Here is a 6,246-nt window from a genome sequence, read left to right as displayed (position 1 = left end):
GACAATTTCTTTATAAAAATTTTTTCAACTGGCAAAGAAAGTAATTGGATATGAATGAATAGGAGATTTCTAGCTGTGAGACAGAGTGAATACTGGTTCAGTGTGAATCATGAATATTCAGTGAGAAAGATTGTTGGTTAGAAGTAGCGTGGCATGGTATTTTAGAGCAAAGCTCCTGGAACTATCCTTTCTCAGTTCAAATCCTGCCTCTGCTATTTACTAGTTGGGAGGCTTTGGACAAGTTTCTTAATATCTCTGTGTCTCAGTGTCCCATGTTAATGCAGGAAAAATAAGAGAACCTAACATAGTATTGTTATGAAGAATAAATGAGTTAATTTATGTAAAGCACTTACGATACTGCCTGGTGAGCAATATTTAATAATTCTGTTTATTTGTATTATCTTGAAAGTAGACGTGAGTTGCTGGGATAGGGACACATTATTACTTTTTTACAAAAATAACCTTTATTTATTGCGTTTCCCCCTAATTATCCCCCCTTACGGGATGATGCAGTGACACCCAATGGACAGGCCTATACATGGAAGTTTATGTTGTACTTAGGACAGGAACCTTCCACAAAAAGAGCTTGGAGCTTATATAGGAGAGGGATGGCCAAGACACTTTCCTTCCTACTGTAAACAAATTCTCCTTGGAAAGAGAGAGGGAAGGACCCTGGGTTTTTACTCTCTGGAATGTAAGTAAATGTCTCCTGGGGAAGATAAGACAAGTGTTTTTAGGTTTACGACCCTTAGAATGTCTCTATGGCTTGGGGTCTCATCTGTCCCTAGAAGTGCAAACACATATCTCTGGGGACGCGAATTGTTATCTATTCAATAATCTTTTAGATTTCAAGGCTTTTCCTTTAACCTAAGTCCCAGTAAAATTTTTCCAGAAAGTCCTAACTGTTAGAAACATTAAAAATTTACTTCTTGACACCTGGCACATAGCACACTTATGTCAATGTCAGCTTTCAGGATCGTGTGAATGGTTAGAAGCCATGGAAGTTGTGTGGTAACTTGAGAGATTTACTCCTACTGAGAGTTGTTTGATAAGCTTATCAGCATTAATGTAGAAGTATAGAGAAAGCAGAAATGAAAGGCAAAAAAAAAAAATGTATAAAATCCAAAATCATTTTTAATCATAATAGTTATGAATGTAAGATGTCACATTTATTGAGTTAAAGCTAATCACGCTAAAAAATGATCTCACTTAGGCCTGATGGCAATATTGTAAGATTCGTACTTAATACTTGCATTTTATGCAGTATAAAGATCATGAAGGGTAAACTCGCCCCAAAGTCATATAACATATAAAGTGGCAGAGCTATTCCCAATGCACGTTTATATGACTTCAGAACTCATGCTCTTTACTGATTCCGTTGGAAGCAGCATCTGTGTTTTTCAAGGTAAACTGAGTCCTCCGTTTTCTCTGCTGGCCCACATCTGAGAATCAGAGAAGCTGTGGAAGACATTGCTCTTTCTCTTCTGCACTGCCTCACCCAACATCTGGATTTAGGTGATGTGCCCTAAACCCGCAGCCATACATACTGACTAGGGCTTAGCTTGGGCACCCTGATTTTGGAATTAAAAGAAAGCTGACTTTGCTTTCGAATTCCGCCACTTACTAATTGTGCGACCCAAGGCAAAATGGTTCTTCTCTCTGAACTTCTGATACTTCATATATAAAATGGGGATAAAAATGCCTGTCTTGCTTTACTCACAGGATTATTTATGCGGATCAAATGGGATAATATACATGAAGGCACACTGTAGACTGCAAAGCTTTCTGGAAGAATAAAATATTATTATTTACTCACTAGCAGACCTGTATTTTGTCAGATACTGACTTAGTTGAAGGCAATACAAAATTGAAAAAGATACTATTACTCGAGTTGCTTTTTAAACTATCTCTAATCGTAAATCATGTATTGCAGGCAATGTTAGGCACCTTTTAAATTGCCGTATCCCTACTTTTTTTTTTTTTTGGTTAACTTACTTAAACATTTGTCTGGAGAGGCATGTGCCTGATCCCAGCTGCTTTTCCAGCCTCCTTTGCAGGTAAAGGTCAATGAACCTCACTTGGAGTCCTGGTTTGGAACAGAATTTTACTCAGATGGCTGATTAAAACTATTTTAATAACAAGTCCATTTACAGAGCTGTAGGTGGGGTTGAAGCTATTAGTAAGGCACCCAGATATCAGCTACGGTGAAAGGCTGTTACGACTCCAAGGCCTGAAAAGTCAAGAAGTGAAGTGTGTTGCCAGAGTGCAGAGACAGCTGGAGCCATGGAGGTGTGTGCCCAGAAGGCACTGTAGTTATGGGAAGATATGGCCACTGACAGAACTGCAGTGCTGAAAAGGGACAGGGGGAGGAACAGGGAAGGAATTCCCTGACCTCTCTCAAATTTCACCCTCCAATCTTTGCTCATATCACTTACTTGCCCAAACCTCATCAGGAACCAGAAAGCAAAGAAGCTCATCGTGTGACTTCATTCTGCTCAGTAAGATGTAAGAGGAAGTCTGTTGTAGTCATTTCTGGGAAAATTTGGCCTTCCTGATAAAAAGGGTCAGGCATGGATGGCAGTTTTCCCTTATTCTTCCTTTCTTTCCTTGAATGAAGACATGATGGCCAGAGGGCAGCAATCATCTTGCCGTCAGTCATGAGGCAACAGGCATGATGGTGAAGGACAATAGGCTCAGGGTAGGAGCGGAATGATAGGAGGGGACTGGGTCTCTGGTAGCATTGTTAGGCAGTTGAATAAGCTTCTGTAATCACTGCCTTCAGGCTTCTTTTGTAAATAATTTTTGAGTCTCTTTACTTTTATCTGGTCTGAGTCCTACACGATATAGTGTATAATTTTCATAGTCGGTCTGAAGAGATACAATAAAATCTGTCCTATTAAAAAACAGCCCAAAGTAGTGAGGATAAAGGATGCTCGTGATTTAGGAAGTAAAAATATGGCATCTGGGTTCGTACAGTTCCAAAACATAAAAAGTGAAGCTTGTGTTCAAAAGCACATTTTTCCCACTACAACGTTTTGGTCACACTTTTCCCACTTGTAATACCTGCTTGATAATTGCCTTTGATTGGACTGCAGGCTCTGTGCTGTTGGGACCATGCCTGTCTGCCTATTCCTGGAGCCTCATGCAGTTTGCCTAACAAAATGTATGTTTCCCATAGCTAGCTATTGACTTAAACCCAAAGTGTCAGAGCCATTAAAGTCAAACATTGACTTTTCTCTGTTTCCCTTGACCTTTGCTGAGGTCAAGAACTTGCTATAATTTTCTCGGACTAAAAATTTTCTGAGTCACAGCTTCTCAGGCAAAATTTTATCTTGTAAGAGCTGAAACATCAGAGACTCTGATATTTCTACCGGTCATTAATATTTGAGGATCTTCCTTTGACTGTGAGTGACTGAATAGGAACAGAAATGTACAGATAGTTCTGGGTCACAAGATCGAGCGTCTAGAGTTTGTGCTGGCTGTGTTGGAATGTCCTGCTTATTTAAAGGAATTATGCCCCTCTTCGTTTGTTTGTCCAAGCCTGTGGACAAATATCTCATATCCCAGCCACAAAACTAAATGCAGATTTACTTAAGGAGGAGGATGAAAACTTGAACACAAGCAACATTTTACTAGAGAAGAAGGTGGGTGGGTGACCTGCTTTATTGTGAAAACATTTTATTTTTATATTGAGGTGTTATTAATAGTAGAGTTTGGTTACAGAAAAAAAAACACCTAGTGCAACAGGAATGTTGGTCTAAGCATGGGGAAGAGTTGCATAAATAACTTTTATTTTTTTAATGGCTTACTTTGTTAAGAAAACAACATAATCTAAATGCTATAATTTATGTTCTGTCATATGGATGCAATTACATGTGGAGTTAGAAATGATTACACTAGCATTTATTGTGCTGTCTTGTGAAATACTAGAGATATAGAGATAATTAGGTACATGTTATAGCTTTTCAAATCAATAACTTGAAGAAAATGGGTCTCCATTGTAGGCTACAATTTATTTGAACTGACTGGTATAAATTTTATCTGCTCATTATATCTCAGGTTGATTTTAGGTGGGAGCAGAATTTTGAGGGAGCAAGAGTATTTTTAACATTTAGGTAATTTGATTATTGGTTAACAGTTCTCCATCATCTGGTCACAAGAAGACAGTGTCCCTTTTCATAATCTTATTTTAACTGAGCTATCCACAAAGAGAAAAACAAATTTATAATAATTTAGTAACTAAAAAAACTCTGAGTTGCTAGGAAAAGGGTTAGAGAGTATATAATTGAAGGGAACCAATTTGACTGGCAAACTACTATGAACTGTTTTCATGCTCTGCGTGTTTATTTTCCAGACATTTCAGATTAGCACATTAAAGAATTGAGAATCTGTGTTGGGGCACTTTACATTGTGAAGGCACATCAAAAATAGCTTATTTTCCTTCCTATACTCTTTCTCTACTTATAGTTTTAGTTTTCTACACCTGGGGTGAGTAAAAAAAAATACAAATTTGCAACAGAACAATGGCATTAGTATTTGTTATCTTGGGAGGGGGGGGAAAGGAAAAGAAGTAACTGCAATTAAAAGGGAAGGTCTGTAAATTCCCAAGTGCCAGTCTTTTTTAGGTAACTGTTAGGAGCTTTGGGCTTCTCATCTGAATACAAAAGGACAGTGTCTAAAAACTATGAAAGATGGAAAAACTTAGCATGTTCGTTTCATGAGCTGTTCTATGCTGTAGTTATTTAGAAAGTCAAGGTAATGGTTTTTCTTGACTTATAGTTAATGGAGGGAAATTTAAAACCAATACCTTTATGCAGCTGATGGTGACCCGGAATACACTCCTGGCACATGCATAAAAGAAAAGCACCGTGTGCGTGCTTTTATGTGTGTGTGTATGTGTGTGTGTGTGTGTGTGAAGGAGGTGGAGGGTGGGAAGGGGTTGTGGGTTGAATAGTTAGCTCTAATATCAATTTTACAACATCTCCTTATGACTATAATTGCTTTTATGGGGTTTATCAACTCCCACCTGGATCAGCTTAAATTTAATTTGTATTAGAATTCCAAAATTTGGTAAGGGAAACCAAATCCCTGTGGATCGTAAAAAATTGGATGCTAGGGAGGTAATATGTCTTATAAAATACAATGTGAAATGACCACTCTGTATTTTGAGAAAAAGTGGGGTATCATGGTCCATGACCTGAAGGAACTGTACCTTCTTTCCGAGAATTTTCTTGTCATGTCAACTGGCTGAGAACTGTGGTCTTTTTCCTTGCATTAAAAAAAAAAAAAAAATTAAAATGTTTGATTTTGGGTAATTGTAGATTTACATGTAGTTGTAAGGAATAATAGAGAGATCTTTCTTACCCTTTACCCAGTTTTCTCCCATGGTAACATCATGCAAAACTATAGTACACATCACAGTCAAGATATTGACATAGAGAGAGTCACAGAACATTTCTGTCACCACCAGGATCCCTCATGTTGCCTTTTATAGCTACATCTACTTCCCTCCTACACTCTATCTCCTCTTTAACTTCTGATAACTACTAATCTGTTCTCTGTCTCTATAATTTTATCATTTTAAGAATGTTATATAAATGGAATCAGTATGTAACATTTTAGGATTGGCTTTTTTCCCCACTAAGTATTATTATCTGGATATTTATCCAAATTGTGGCATGTATCAAAGGTCCATGTATTTTTATTATGGAGCTGTATTCCATGATACAGATATGCCACAGTTTGTCTTATCGTTTACTCACTGATAGATAGCTGAGCTGTTTCCAGTTTTTGGCTATTATGAATAAAGTTGCTATAAACATTCATATGTAGGTTTTTGCGAGAATATAGTCTTCCTTTCTCTGGGATAAATGCCTAGGAGTGCAATTGCTGGGTTGTGTAGTAATTGCACGCTTAGCTTTTCAAGAAACTGCCAATCTGCTTCCCAGAGTGGCTGTACCATTTTATATTTCTACCAGCAGTCAAGTTTCTCCACATCCTTGCTAACATTTATTTTTTGTCACTATATTTCATTTAGCCATTCTGGTAGGTATGTAGTGGTACCTCGCTGTGGTTTTCATTTGCAAGTCCCTGATTGCTAATCATGTTGAACATCTTTTTATGTGCTTATTGCCATCAGTAAAAGGTCTCTTCATATCTTTTGCCAATTTTCTTCTTGGATCGTTTATTAGTTTTTTTACTAGTGAGTTTTAAGAGTTATTTTTATGTTTTAGATACTAGTCCTTT

Source organism: Leopardus geoffroyi, chromosome B2 (assembly GCF_018350155.1).
Source record: "Leopardus geoffroyi isolate Oge1 chromosome B2, O.geoffroyi_Oge1_pat1.0, whole genome shotgun sequence".
NCBI classification, from domain to species: Eukaryota; Metazoa; Chordata; class Mammalia; order Carnivora; family Felidae; genus Leopardus; species Leopardus geoffroyi.
This window is presented reverse-complemented; position numbering follows the sequence as displayed.